We start from the raw sequence: 15,657 nt of genomic DNA, 5'->3' as shown, positions 1-15,657 counted from the left end.
CTAGCCAACTGCCTTGAACAATTCTAGCAGCACCACTTGCTTTGTGTTTTATGAAAATGGCACCCCCTGGAGTTGTGCAGAGAGGGGAACTGCCCGCCCAGCTCTGCACCCAACTCTATTCCCCACTGCCTCTCTGCTTCCGGCAACAAGCCTGGCATACTCTAGAGGTCCTCTAAAGAATTCCTTTCTCTGGCGCCTGGGTGGCTCAGATGGTTAAGCATCTGCCTTCAGCTCAGGTCATGATCCTAGGGTCCTGGGATTGAGTCCCACATTGGGCTCCCTGCTAGGCAGGGAGCCTGCTTCTCCCTCTGCCTCTGCCTCTCTCTCTCTCTCTCTCTGACTCTCATGAATAAATAAATAAAACATTAAAAAAAATAATAAAGAATTCCTTTCTGGGGGTGCCTGGGTGGCTCAGTTGGTTAAGCATCTGCCCTTAGCTCAGGTCATGATCCCAGGGTCCTGGGATCGAGCCCCGCATCGGGCTCCCTGCTCCGCGGGAAGCCTGGTTCTCCTTCTCCCACTCACCCTGCTTGTGTTCCCTCTCTCATCGTGTCTCTCTCTGTCAAATAAATAAATAAAACCTTTAAAAAAAAAAGAGTAAGTAGCAAAGAAAAAACCCAATTCCGTTCCTATTGTCCGGAAAAGAAAATACGACAACAGCATTGCATCACTTTGGCAATAGCCAGGGATAACCAGCCTCCGCCCAGCCAAACAATGGGGGAAGTAGGGCTGGAGGAAGTGAAACCCTTGAACTAGAAGCCTTGGAAGGCCCCTCCCCACTGCCACCCCCACCCAAGGCTGGCAGCTCCGGATGGAGAGGCTGGATGCCCTGTCCCCAACCCAGGCCTCTCTGCTCGGCCTGAGTCCTGGCACCTTGGGTGGGTGACCCACATCACCTGTGCCCTCCCTGTGTTCCTTGAACTCATCAGCACTGTCCTAATTCAGGGGCTTTGTGCCTGCTCTTGTCTCTGCCCTGAATCTCTGACCCCACATGCTTCTGTAACTCCCTGCTCTGTTCTCAAGTGTTGCCCCACAATGGTCTTCCCTGCCCATCCTATCCTATCAAAAATAGCCCACCACCTCTACCACGGGCTCCTCTCTGTCCCACCACACACACTGCTTACCACAACTCAACATTATATTATATACCCATGTATTGCTCATCTATTTCCATCACTAGAGAGTGAGTTCCATGGGGGCAAAGACTGTCATATTCATCATTGTGTCCCTAGAGTCTGGACCAGTGCCTGGCATACACTCAGCACTCTGTTCTGCCTTTCCTGGCATTAGGAGATGCTGCCGAAACCACCCAAGAACTAACCAGATTATTTGGAAATATTTTCCTCACAAAAGATACCCACCAACTGCACTGGATTGAATAGTGTACCCCCAAAATTCATGTCCACTGAAATGTCAGAATGTGACCTTGCTTGAAAATAGGGTCTTTGCAGATGTAATCAAGTTCCAATAAGGTCATGCTGGGTTTGGATGAGGCCTACTTCAACTGTCCCTATAAGAAGAGGAAATTTTGGATACAGAAGAAAGATGTGAGACAGAGGGAAAAGGCCATGTGTTCACGGTGGGGCAAAGATTGGAGTGATGCATCTAAAAGCCAAAGATCGCTGGCCACCACAGAAGCTAGGGAAGGGGAAAGAAGGATCCTCCCCTAGAGCCTTCAAAGGGAGCATGGCCCTGCTGACACCTGATTTCTGACTTCAGGTCTCCAGAACGGTGAAAAAATGCATTTGTTCTAGCCAGCCGCTTGTGGAGCTTTGTGAGGGCCGCCCTGGGAAACGAATACACCAGTGTTACCTGGAGCTCTGATCTCAAAAGTGGCACTTCATTAGCTGGGTGCCCAACCTGGGAGGGACCCAGAAGCATTAGCCGTGGCCCTGCCCTCAAGGAGCTTTCAGTCTAGCTTTGGGAAGACACGACTTAGAGCCTGTTTTGCCAAGATTTCCATGCCCGTTCTGGCAACTGCTTCCTGCGGAAAGAGGAAGGGCTGGGCTTGCAGTGAAGCATGCGGAGCTGTGAAGCGCTGGCGCTCCCTCGCTGACCGAGGGGAGAGGGCGGTGAGTCCCCGCCAACAGCTCCTCCTCACAGAGCAGCGCTGCTCTGTCCGGTAGATACATCGTGCCAGCCGCATATGTCCTTTCAAATGGCCCAGCCGCTTTTTAATTTTACTTATTAATTTTTTTTAAGTAGGCTCTACCCCCACCGTGGAGCCCAACCGGGCCCGAACTCACAACCCTGAGATCGAGCCCTGAGCTGAGCTCAAGGGGCAGCCACTTAACCCACTGAGCCACCCAGGCGCCCCTCTAACCAGTTTTAAAAAACAGAAACAGGTAAAAGTAATTTTAATAAAATTTTCTATTTTGCCCCAAATATCCAACGTATCTTTTAATATATAATCAATATAAAAATTACTAATGAGATATTTTCATTCTCTCATAGTCTTCAGAATCCAGGGCGCATTCTGCACTTAGAACCCATGAGAATTGAGACCAGCCGCAGGTCAAGCGCTCAGCGACCACACGTGCCTAGAAGTCGCCACAGCGGCCCACACAGTCACGGAGGCTTCCAGACCGACCAGCGGTGTTTCACGTGGGGCCCACGGACCCCTGGGGCTTCGTGAATGCACTCTGGGAAGTCCATTCATTTCCCTGACACTGTCACCCAAAACTTGGGTGTATGTGCTTCTCTCCAACCCCCTCTAGGCGCCCCTCGCCAGCGCCCCTCAACAGCTTAGCATCCCAAAGCGCCCCCCCCCCCAGCAGGTTAGGAAGCCCCGTAGTAGGTGCAGACTCGAAGGCCCGAGCCGGGAGGGTGCGGGCGGGGAGGGGGCGCCTCAGCGCAGGCAGCACCGCCGGCGGGGACTCGGCCGCCCCTCCCCACGCGGCCCCGCCCCTCCCCACGCGGCCCCGCCCCTCCCCACGCGGCCCCGCCCCGCGCCGGTGACGTCAGCAGCGGGGGCGGGGCGCGGGCCGGAGCTGACGTCAGCAAGCGGCGGTTTCCCGGCCTCTTGCGACACTGTGACACACTCCTTTGCGCTCATCCTAGTTCTCACACAACTTTCAACGGAAAGAACGGCTTCCTCTTTCTTTGCTCTGGCCTCACCTTCCTCCTTACGAGCCTGTCCTCCGTTTCCGCCCGGCCTCTGGGAGGGAGGCTCCCCGTAGAAACCCCTCAGCCCCACCCCAGGCGGACCGACGAGGAAGGTGCTTTACGCTGAGGGTCGCCAGATCAGACTCGCCTGGGGTGGGGGTGTTGAAAGTGTCGGTGCCTGCGCCGCGGTGTCTGGGGAAAGGGGCCCGGAAGGGGTCCTCTACTGATGCTCAGCTGTGCCGGGGCCGCCGTGCCTATGAGCCTTTGGCCTCGCTTCTTTCTCCGAAGGAAGGTGGCGTGGCCGAGGGAGAAGGGCCTTTGCAGGCACCTGAGTTTTGAAGCTGGACTCCTGCCGCTGTCCAGCTCTGCGAATTTGGACAAGCGTTTTTTGACGTCTCTGCCTCTCCGTGTCCTTACATGCAGAGTGAAGGTACCATGACATTAAATCATCCGCAGCTGTAGGAGCCCTGCTCTCAGTCCTCCCGATGCCAGCTTCCAGGGCCCAGCCCCCCCCGCCCCCACCTCACCCCTGTCTCACCCCACCGATTTCCCACTCTTCCGCATCTGACTGGGAGAACCAAATGTTTCAGACACCAGCACATTTATGGTCAAGATACTTCCTCGAGTTCCTTCCTCCAAAAATGCCAAAATAAAGATAACCATACTTATTTCCCCCCCAAAGGATGGAAAAGGAATATTCTTGCGACCAATGTCTTGACATGATCCCAAACAACACTACGGATTTCTCACAAAGCCAGGGTCTGGGATCCTACGATTTCCATCAACAGAAATGTTACCTTTGACCATCAGCCACACTGAGGGATGATTTCTTTTTAAAGGTCGATAAATTCCCAAGTTTCGGAAAGATCCCCTGAGGGGGTTGACATGAGGGATAAGCATGGATTCCGCTCTTGCTGGGTGGATGATGGGGGAGCAGGAAACAGCTGTAGCAGGCTTGGCCTCCTGGAACATCCTGACATCCCCCTCTCTCCCCCTTCCCCATTCATGGACCTCCACTCCAAGCAGGCGGGGCTCCTCCTGATGCCCAAGCACTGCTGGGCTATCCTAGCCTGAGCCCTCATCACTACCCATCCCCCTTTTCCTCTTTGCCCTGTCTCAGCCTCCAAGTCCTTTCCTCCAGGAAGTTTCCAGACGTCTCCAGCTCCCAAGTTTGCAGGCTCCCTCCTCAGACTTCCCAAAGCCTGGAATACCTGCACCTCCTCCTTGGCCTCTGTGCTGGAAGCTAGAAGCCTGGGTTCCCAGGCAGGGCCAGGGGGTGGGGGTGGGGCTTGCACAAAAGAAGTACTCAACACGGTTTTACTCATCACTGTTCAATATGCTGCTTCAAGGGGTAGAAGTGAAAATTCAAGTAACTTAGGGCCTAGACATAAATTATATCAGCCTAAGAACTGGGCCTGTATGACTCATGTTTACGTCCAATCCCACTGAACTTGAAGTTGCAAAAGAGGAAACAAGGGTTACTACAAAACAGCCTAACCACAGCGTGCACTCATCTTGTTTGTTATCTGCATGTGATGCTTTTGGTTTCAGAAACATAGACCTATTGCAAGAGTGGGTCTCTGGGCAGGAACTAGTTCTTCTCTATTGGATCAGCTGGGGGCAGTGAGGGGTGGGCCTCTACTAAGGGTTAGGAACTTTGTCACATTCAGAAACACTTTCCATAAAAGGGCTTCCCTTCAGTAAAATAAATCACAAAGTCAAACAGGAAACATATTGAGAAGGGTGTGTTTTTCCTGAGTCATCAGTTTGTTTTACTTCATGGACATGGTGTTGAACTGTGTAATCAATCTAGTTTCCCTTTTCTCTTTGGCTCCTGGGAAGCTCAAAGACAATTGCGTGACCCGCCAAAGTGAGGATGTTCATTTCTGTATTAGTCTCTTGGCTGGCTCCATTTCATGTTCCCATATTCATTTTTTCCTCCATTTTTATCATCAACCTGCTGAAATTTGCCTTAAGTCCTATTTAGAATAAGGAGGAGGGTAAGAGAAAGGGAAAAAATGGTCCTTACCCTTGAGGAATCAAGAATAGATAAAGAGATAAGTAACAATAATGAAAATATTATGGAAGTTAGTATTTATGTAGCATGTATGCAAGGCATTATGGTATATATCATCTCGCTAAATTCCCAAACAGGCCCAGCAGGTAAATATAGAACTATTATTTTCCCCAAATTAGTATCACAGATGAGGAAAGAGCAACTGAGAGAGGTCAGGATCAGACCACTGGTGAAGGGTGTGGCTGGGACCCAAGCCCAGGTCTGGGTGACGCCAAAGCTTGGGTTCATAGGCACCGCATCTAAGAAATCACATGTAAGTGAAGGAGCCATTTGGGGTTCACAGAGAGTCTGGGAAATTAAGGGTTAGAGAGATCACTTTCGGCCAGACCACTCTAAAAACTACCAACATCTTTGACTCTCACAGAGAATATCACTAGGTTCTGGGTACCTGGGTTGTAATGACAGCTAAGATCTAAAGAGCCTGTGGGTCCCAACTCTAATGCCATGCATTGCTCCCAAACCTAGACCTTGGGGGTGACTGGGACTGCACAGCCCCTGAGGGCAAGGCCTGCGTCTTATTCCTCTGGGTCCCCAGAACCCAGCATGGTGCCTGGCCCAAAGTAGACCCTCATAATAGGTGTTACACTAAGAAGTGAATAAACAAGTTCGCGGATGCTTCACAATCATTTTTGGCACTGTGCACATGAAGAAAGCTATATCCGAACCCACACAAATGTACTCTGATCACATACGTGACACAGACACACACATGTTCAGAACCTGTAAGTTCCTACAGAGGCCCTGCCTTTTCCATTATAGCCATCCTTATATACGCGCTACAAGTTTTTCAAATTTTGGTGAAAAGGGAAAAAATAGTAAGCTGACCACTTTATATCCAGGGTAAAGGAGAAGATTCCAGGGCCCTAAGTAGGCCATTCACACTTAGATGGCTGGGACATTGGATTCTGTCAGCAGGGAAAGCCGGAGCCAACATGGAATTAGTAAGACATGGGGGTCAGTCCCTGGGGTGCCCCTCGCCAGGCTAGGCCATGGGAGTCTCTGGACTTTTCAACGCCCCTCAGTTTTATTCAGTTGAGGCCCAGATTACTCTTTTAGTCAATAAGCACTATCAGCAATTGGAAGGCAGAATGGGATAGTGAGTAAACTCCAGGGCACTGGACTCCAAACTGGGCTCAGTTCCCTTCTCAGGCACTGTACTAGTCAAGGTTTTCCAGAGAAACAAATTCCTTTCTCCTGGTGGACCTCAGTCTTTTCTCTTAAGACCTCAACTGATTGGTTGAGGCCCATGCACATTATGGAAGGTAATCTGCTTCCCTCAAAGTCTACTGATTTTTTAAGTATTTATCTCATCTGCCATCAATCGATTGTGTACCCCCCAAAATTCAGATGTTGAAACCCTAATCCCAGTGTGATGGTACAGGAGTATTAGGAGGTGGGGACTTTGGGAGGTAAGTGAATCATGATGGCGGAGCCCTCAGGAACGGGGGCCAGAGAGCGGCTCGCTCTGAGGATGCAGCCAGAAAATGGCTGCCTGCAACCCGGAAGAGGGTTCTCACCAGAACCCAAACGTGCTGACACCCTAATCTCAGACTTCCAACCTCCAGAGCTTTGAGAAATCAATTTCTATTGCTTCGAAGCCACCCAGTCTGGCTTTGTTACAGCTGCCCCAGTTGACTAAGGGATCAACTAAAAAACACCGTCCCAACGATGTCTACACTGATGTTTGGCCAAACAACTGGATGCCAGAGTCTAGCCAAGCTGACGCATAAAGTCAACCATCTCGGGCACTTAACTAGCTTTGTGACTCGGGCCTCAGTGACAGTCGTAAAGTTGTTGGCAGGTCCGGCAGGGGCACATACACGAGTGCTTTGCACAGTGCCCGGCACGTGGTGGTGGGGTCGGGTCCCAGCGGGGCCGGGGCAGCGGCGTTAGGAAGGGAATCCAGGCCTCTGGACTCTTGTACAGGTGTCTGGCAGCTGAGCCACCTTCCCAACCTGGCACATGCCTCCCGCCAGCCTCAGGAGAAGGAGAGCAGCGTGGGGGCAGGGACCCGCCCTCATGACTCACTCCTGGCAACGCAGAAGCCACAGGTTTGAGTTGCCGCTCTCCACATGGCCGGACCCGGGGGGGGGGGGGGGGGGGTGTCACTTTTTTTTTTTTAAGATTTTATTTATTCATTTGAGAGAGAGAGAGAGAGAGAGCATGAGTGGGGTGGGGAGAGGCAGATGGAGAGGGAGAAGCAGTCTCCCCGCTGAGCAGGGAGCCCAATGTGGGGCTCGATCCCAGGACGCTGGGATCATGACCGGAGCCAAAGGCAGATGCTTAACTGACTGAGCCACCCAGGCTCCCCTAGAGTTTCTGACTGAGCAGACCTGGGTGAGACTTAGGAGTCTGCATTTCCAATAAGTTTCCCGGCGCTGCTGCTGCTGATCCAGGGAACACACTTTGAGAACCACCGCTTTTAGGAAATAACACTGAATTTTTTTCAAAATATTTTATTTATTTATTTGAGAGAGAGAGAGAGTGCGAGTGCACAAGTGGGCAGAGGGGCAGAGGGAGAGGGAGAAGCAAACTCCCCGCTGATCAGAGAGCCCGATGTGGGGCTCGATATCAGGAACTTGGGATCATGACCGGAGCTGAAAGCAGATGCTTAACTGACTGAGCCACCCAGGTGCCCCAACACCCAATTTATGTTTTCTATTAAACTGAATCTCCATATGCAGAGTTTGCTTCACATGGGCTTCATGTGCACAGCGATTCACATCTTTTCATTCAAGGCGGGCACGGGGACCTGGGAAGCTTAGCGAGAACACACAATAGCTCATACAGGTTGGTGACTGAGAGTTGATGTCCTCCTCCTCCGTGGGTGTGGTGTAAGAGTCCTTTTTTGGGGGGAAAGGGGCAAAGGCAGAGGGAGAGAGAGTCCCAAGCAGCTCCAATGTGGGGCTCAATCTCACGACCCTGAGATCGTGACTTGAGCCAAAACCAAGAGTTGGATGCCTAACTGACCGAGCCACCCAGACGCAGCCTTAATTGCCAATGATGGATACCCGAATCGATCAAAGCAGAAGAGGTAATTTGTTGGGCGAGTTGGGGCTTCAGGCACAGCTGGGTCCAGGTGTCACCATCAGTATCAAGAATCTGACTGCATCTTTGGGCTCTGCTTTCCTCCTGTCGCCTCTACTCTCAGAAAGGTTCTCTCCCCACATGGTGACACAGTGGCCCCAGCAGCTCCACGTGAGGCTCAGGCCAACCCAGCAATCTCTGTGGTGACCAAGCTCCTTTGTGCCCCCAAACCAGCCAAGTCCACAAAACCACAGGTTTGCCCAGAACAGGGTGTGTCTTCCAGACCCAAGAGTAAAATGAGGTGTGCGCATGTCCTCTTGCCCCTGCACCCTTTAGAGCTTGAATGACAGATGCTCAAGGAACTCTGCAAGCTAGGGAGTGATGTGTGCTTCCTCCTGAGTCCCACAACACCACTAACCACAGAAATGAAGCCGAAGTGAGGGACTTGGGCGGACCGAGCTCTTCCCTGGGCCTCAGTTTTTCCATCTGTAGAGTAAGGAGCTTGTGCTGTTGTATATCGACCTCACAGCTCAGTCAGAAAAATGCAAATTAAAATAACAATGAGATCCCCTTTTCATCCATCAGGTAAGCAAAAAGTTGCAACAAGTGACCTCTAAAGTTAGAGAGGATGTGGGGAAACTGATATATTTGTGCATTACCTGTGGGAATGTGAATTGCTACAACTCTTGGGGAGAATAATGTGGCAATATCTTAAAATGAAAATATGTGCCCTGTGGGGCGCCTGGGTGGCTCAGTCGTTAGGCGTCTGCCTTCAGCTCGGGTCATGATCCCAGGGTCCTGGGATCGAGCCCCACATCGGGCTCCCTGCTCGGCGGGAAGCCTGCTTCTCCCTCTCCCACTCCCCCTGCTTGTGTTCCTTCTCTCGCTGTGTCTCTCTCTGTCAAATAAATAAATAAAATTTAAAAAAAAAAAAAAGAAAGAAAATATGTGCCCTGTTAGAGGTCAGGATAGAGGTACCCTTGGGAGGGTGGCCCAGGGGCACGAGGCAGGCTCCTCCAGTGCTGGCGATGTTCTGGGGGTTTGTTTTCTTTTATTTTTGAAGTACAGTTGACACAATGTCACATCAGCTTCAGGTGTACAACATAGTGATTCCACACGTTTATAGCTTCTGCTGCGCTCACCACAAGTGTAGCTCCCATCTGTCACCATACAACATTGTTATAATGCCATTGACCACATTCCCTGTGCTGCACCTTTCATTCCTGTGACTTATTCACTGCATAACTGGAAGCCCGTCTCCCACACCCCTTCACCCATTTTGCCCACCCCCCACCCCACCCTCCCCTCTAACAACCATCAGTTTGTTCTCTGTATTTATAGGTCTGATTCCACTTTTTGTTGTTGTTGTTGTTGTTGTTCATTGTTTTTTTTTTTTAGACCCCACATATAAGTGAAATCATGTGGTATTTGTCTTTCTCTATCTGACTTATTTCACTTAGCATAATACCCTCTAGATTCATCCATGTTACAAATGGTAAATTTCATTCTTTTTTTGGCATATATATATAAAGAATTTGTGAGATAGAGATAGAGATTTATATGTGAGATAGATACATGTTCTATATATCTCACATATTCTTTATCCATTCTTCTACCCATGGACACTTAGGTTGCTTCCATATCCTGGCTACTGTAAATAATGCCACAATGAACATAGGGGTGCATTTATCCTGTTTTTGTTTTCTTCAGGTAAATAGTAGTGGAGTTACTGGATCGTATGTTATTTCTACTCTTAATTTCTTGAGGGACCTCCATACTGTTTTCTAGCGGCTGCACCAATTTACATTCCCACCCACAGTGCACGAGGGCTCCTTTTTCTCCATCACTTGTTATTTCTTGTCTTTCTGATACTAGCCATTCTGACAGGTGTGAGGTGGTTTCCCATTGTGGTTTTGATTTGCATTTCCCTGATGGTTAGTGATGTTGAACATTTTTTCATGTCTGTTGCCCATCTGTACATCTTCTTTGGAAAATGTCTGTTCAGGTCCTCTGCCTGTTTTTAATTGGATTATTTGCTTTTTTGGTGTTTGCTTATATAAGTTCTTTATGTATTTTGGATATTAACCCCTGATTGGATATATCACTTGCAAATACCTTCTCCCATTCAGTAGGTTGCCTTTTCATTTTGGTGATGGTTTCTTTCACTATGTAAAAGCTTTTTATTTTGGTAGAGTCCCAATAGTTTATTTTTGCTTCCCCCCCTTGCCTGAGGAGACCTTTCTAGAAAAATGTTGCTGATGTCAAAGAGATTACTATCTATGTTTTCTTCCAGGAGTTTTATGGTTTCAGGTCTCACATTTAGGTCTTTAATCCACTTTGAGTTTATTTTTGTGTATGGTGTAAGAAAATGGTCCACTTACATCCTTTTGCATGTAACTGTCCAGTTTTCCCAACACCATTTGTTGAAGAGACTCTCTTTGCCTCATTGTATGTTCTTGCCTCCTTTGTCATAGATTTGTTGACCACATAAGCATGGGTTTATTTCTGGGCCCTATTCCATTACATTAATCTATGTGTCCATTTTTGTGCCAGTACCATACTGTTTTGATTATTATAGCTTTGTAGTATATCTTGAAATCTGGGGTTGTGATATCTCCAGTTTTATTCATTCTCAAGATTGCTTTGGCTAATTGGGGTCTTTGGTGGTTCCATACAAATTTTAAGATTATTTGTTCTAGTTCTGTAAAAAGTACTACTGGTATTTTGATAGGGATTGCATTGAATCAATGTTCTGCTTCTTGATCTGAGTTCTGATCGCACTTTTGTGTTCTGTTTGTGAGAATTCATTAAACCGTACGTTTTTTATGATGCACTTTTTGATACATACGTTGTACTTCAATAGAAAGTTAAAATTATATATGCAATTCCTTTGATCCAGTTATTCTAGTTTTAGAACTCTATCCTATAAGAGTAAAAGCAACATTATGTATCGATATGTAAGGATTTATTCACAAGCATGTTTATTGGTTTACAGTTACATAAAAACTGAAATAACATGACTGCTCATCAGTGGAGATAAGTGAATGGACAAGGTCTATGCATGCTATGGAATCAGAAGCTGCTTATAAAAAAAAGTTGTATTGGGGCGCCTGGGTGGCTCAGTTGGTTAAGTGTCCGACTCTCGATTTCAGCTTGAGTTATGATCCCAGGGTTGTGGAATCGAGCCCCACTCCCTGCTTCTCCCTGTCCCTCTGCCCTACTTGTGCTCTCTTTCACTCCATCTCAAATAAATAAAATCTTTTTTAAAAATGTGTACATATCAGGCGCCTGGGTGGCTCAGTTGGTTAAGTGACTGCCTTCGGCTCAGGTCATGATCTTGGAGTCCCGGGATCAAGTCCCACATCGGGCTCTCTGCTCAGCAGGCAGTGTTTCTCCCTCTGACCCTACCCGCTCTCATGTTCTCTCTCTCATTCTCTCTCTCGCTTGCTCTCAAATAAATAAAATCTTAAAAAAAAATGTGTACATATCACTCCTGCCAATGTATAAGTGAATGGATAGATGATTTGTGAGGTCGATGGAAGTTAAAAGGGAAGGATAGGGACACTAATATCCTTATCTTAGTGGATGGTCTTGACATGGAACAATACACATGTGTACATACATAGATATTTACATTGAAATAGTTAATATATATTAAGTACATTTTCATATATACATATTCATTACATATTATATTTATAGGCCTACCTCACATAACTATGCTTTGCTTTATTGCATTTCACAGATAATTTCATTTTTCACAAATTGAAGGTCTGTGGCAACCCTCCCCAAGCAGGTCGATTGGAGCCATCTTTCCAACATTTGCTCACTTTTTGTCTCTAGGTCACATTTGGTCATTTCCACGAGATTTCTAACTTTTTCATTTACATTTGTTAAGGTGATCTGTGATCAGGGATCTTTGATGTTACTGTTGTAATTGTTTTGGGTGCCACAGACTGTGCCCATAACAACACAGTGAACTTAATAAATGTCATGTGTGTTCTGGCCGCTCCACTTTCCCCCATCTCTCTCCCTCCCTTCAGGCCTCCCTATTCCCTGAGACACAACACTATTTTTAAAAATACTTTATTTATGTATTTGTCAGAGAGAGAGCACGCACAGGCAGGGGCACGGGCAGCAGAGGGCAAGGGAGGAGCAGGCTCCCCGCTGAGCAGGCGCTTAACCAACTGAGCCACCCAGGTGCCCCGAGATACAACACTATTGAAATTAGGCCAATTAAAAACCCTACAAATGGCCTCTAAATGTTCAAGTGAAAGGAAGAGGTGCATGTCTCTCTCTTTAGATCAAGAGCTAGAAAGGATTATTAAGCTTAGAGCAGAAAGCATGTCAAAAGCCAAGATGGGCTAAAAGCTACACCTCTTGTGTCAAACAGCAAGTCGTGAATGTAAAAAGAAAATTCTTGAAGGAAAATGAAAATGCTTCTCCAGTGAACACATGAATGATAAGAAAGCAAAATAGCCTTATTGCCGTTATGGGGAAAGGTTAGTGGTCTGGATGGAAGGTCAAACCAGCCACAACATTCCCTTAAGCCAAAGCCTAATTCCGAGCTCTCTTCAGTTCAATGAAGGCCGAGAGAGGTGAGGAAGTGCACTAAAGTTTGAAGCTAACAGAGGGTGGTACATGAGGTTTATGGAAAGAAACCATCTGCCTCACATAGAAGTAAAAGATGAAGCAGCAAATGCTGGTGTAGAAGCTGCAGCAAGTTCTCCAGAAGATCCAGCTGAGATCATTCATGAAAGTGGCTGAGTTACACAACAGATTTTCAGTGTAGGTGAGACAGCCTTCTATTGGAAGTAAATGCCATCTAGGACTTTCCTAGCCAGAGAGAAGTCATGCCTGGCTTCAAAGCTTCAAAAGCCAGGCTGACTCTCTGGTTAGGGGCTAATGTAGCCGGTGACTAAGTTGAAGTCAGTCTTCCTTTATTGTTCTGAAAATCCTAGGGCGCTGGGGCGCCTGGGTGGCTCAGTCGTGAAGCATCTGCCTTCAGCTCAGGTCATGGTCCCAGGGTCCTGGGATCGAGCCCCGCATCGGGCTCCCTGCTCGGCGGGAAGCCTGCTTCTCCCTCTCCCACTCCCCCTGCTTGTGTTCCCGCTCTCGCTGTCACTCTGTCAAATAAATAAATAAAATCTTAAAAAAAAAAAAAAAAGAAAGAAAATCCTAGGGCCCTTAGGCACCTGGTCCCCCAAGAGCTCTAATGGAGATATAGAAGGAGATTCATGTTATTACACTACAGACAGAACGGTTGGCAGCCCTGGATCAAGGAGTCATTTCAACTTTCAGGTCTTATTATTTAAGAAACACATTTCTTAGGTGCCTGGGTGGCTCAGTCAGTTAAGCATCTGCCTTTGGCTCAAGTCATGATCCCAGGGTCCTGCGATAGAGTCCCACATTGGGCTCTCTGCTCAGCAGGGAATCTGCTTCTCCCTCTCCCCCTCCTCCCTCTCTCTCTCAAATAAATGAAATCTTAAAAAAAAAAAAAATACATTTCTTAAGGCTATAGCTGCCATAGATGGTGATTCCTCTGATGGATCTGGGCAAAGTAAATTGAAAACTACTGGAAAGGATTCGCCATTCTAGATGTTATTAAGAACATTCGTGATTGGGGCACCTGGGTGGCTCAGTCGGTTAAGCGGCTGCCTTCGGCTCAGGTTATGATCCTGGAGTCCTGGGATCGAGTCCCGCATCGGGCTCCCTGCTCAGCAGAGTCTGCTTCTCCCTCTGACCCTCCCCCATCTTGTGCTCTCTCTCAAATAAATGAATAAAATCTTTAAAAAAAAAAAAAGAACATTCGTGATTAAGAACTGGCTGGGCTCAGTCGGTAGAGCATGTGACTTTTGACCTCAGGGTTGTAAGTTTGAGCCCCATGTTGGGTGTAGAGATTCCTTAAAAATAAAAAAATCTTAAAAATAAGAAAGAACACTCATGATTCATGGGAAACGGTAAAATATCAACATGAACAGGTGTGTGGAATAAGTTGATTCCAGCCCTCATGGATGACTTCGTGGGGTTGGAGACTTCCGTGGAGGAAGTAACAGCAGATGTGCTGGAAACAGCAAGAGAACTAGAAGTAGAGCCTGGAGCTGGGGCTGCATGGCTGCAATCTCATCATCAAACTTGAACAGCTGAGGAGTTGTTTCTTATAGGTCAGCAAACAAAGTGGTTTCTGGAGTTGGAGTTTACTCCTGGTGGAGATGGCTGAAATGACAACAAAGGATTTAGAATATTACATCCACTCAGTTGATAAAGCAGGGGCAGGGTTGGAGAGGATGGACTCCAGTTTTGAAAGAAGTTCTACTGTGGGTAAAATGCTATCAAACAGCATCACATGCTACAGAGACATCATCCATGAAAGGAAGAGTCAATCAGTGAGGCAAAATTTATTGTTGTCTTCAGAAATCACTGCAGCCGCCCCAACCTTCAGCAACCACCACCCTGCTCAGTCAGCAGCCATTGACATTGAAGCAAGACCCTCCACCAGCAAAAAGATGAGGACTTGATGAAAGCTCAGATGATGGTTAGATTTTTTTTTTTAGCAATGAAGTATTTTTATTTTTTTTAAAGATTTTATTTATTTATTTGAGAGAGAGAGAAGGAGAGACAGAGAGCACGAGAGGGAAGAGGATCAGGGGGAGAGGCAGACCCCCCACTGAGCAGGGAGCCCGATGTGGGACTCGATCCCAGGACTCCAGGATCATGACCTGAGCTGAAGGCAGTCGCTCAACCAACTGAGCCACCCAGGCGCCCAGCAATGAAGTATTTTTAAATTAAGGTGTGGACATCGCTTTTTTTTTTTTAACCTAAGGCTACTGCACACTTAGTAGACTAAAGGACAATATAAACATTATTTTTATATGCTGGGAAACCAAAAAATTCATTTGACTCACCTTATCGCAACATTCACTCTATTGTGGGGGTCTGGAACTGAACGCATGAAATGTTTGAGGTATATCTGTACTACATATATTGTTTAACCAAAAACAGTGTTAATAGTGAGTGATACTGGGGCGCCTGGGTGGCTCAGTCGTTAAGCGTCTGCCTTCGGCTCAGGTCATGATCCCAGGGTCCTGGGATCGAGCCCCGCATCAGGCTCCCTGCTCCGCGGGAAGCCTGCTTCTCCCTCTCCCACTCCCCCTGCTTGTGTTCCCTTTCTCGCTGTGTCTCTGTCAAATAAATAAATAAAATCTTTAAAAAAAAAAATAGTGAGTGATATTAAAGAGGCAAGGAGGGAAGTAGGGGGCTGTAAGTGGAAGAAGCCAGAAGATGATGCTGTAAATTGATAAATCAAGAAATAGTGATAGGAAGGTATTATTATCACATATCTGAGTAGCCACCAAAAGACAGTTACACAGGTTCCTTCTTGGGAGTGGTTGAGGGGGGTGTGTGGGGAAGGACAGTACCAGGGACTGCTACTTTCTGTTTTAAACTCC

This window comes from Mirounga leonina, unplaced genomic scaffold, assembly GCF_011800145.1.
Source record: "Mirounga leonina isolate KUSES-001 unplaced genomic scaffold, KU_Mleo_1.0 Mir_106, whole genome shotgun sequence".
NCBI classification, from domain to species: domain Eukaryota; kingdom Metazoa; phylum Chordata; class Mammalia; order Carnivora; family Phocidae; genus Mirounga; species Mirounga leonina.
The sequence above is the reverse complement of the archived record's forward strand: the minus strand, read 5'-3'. Positions refer to the sequence as shown.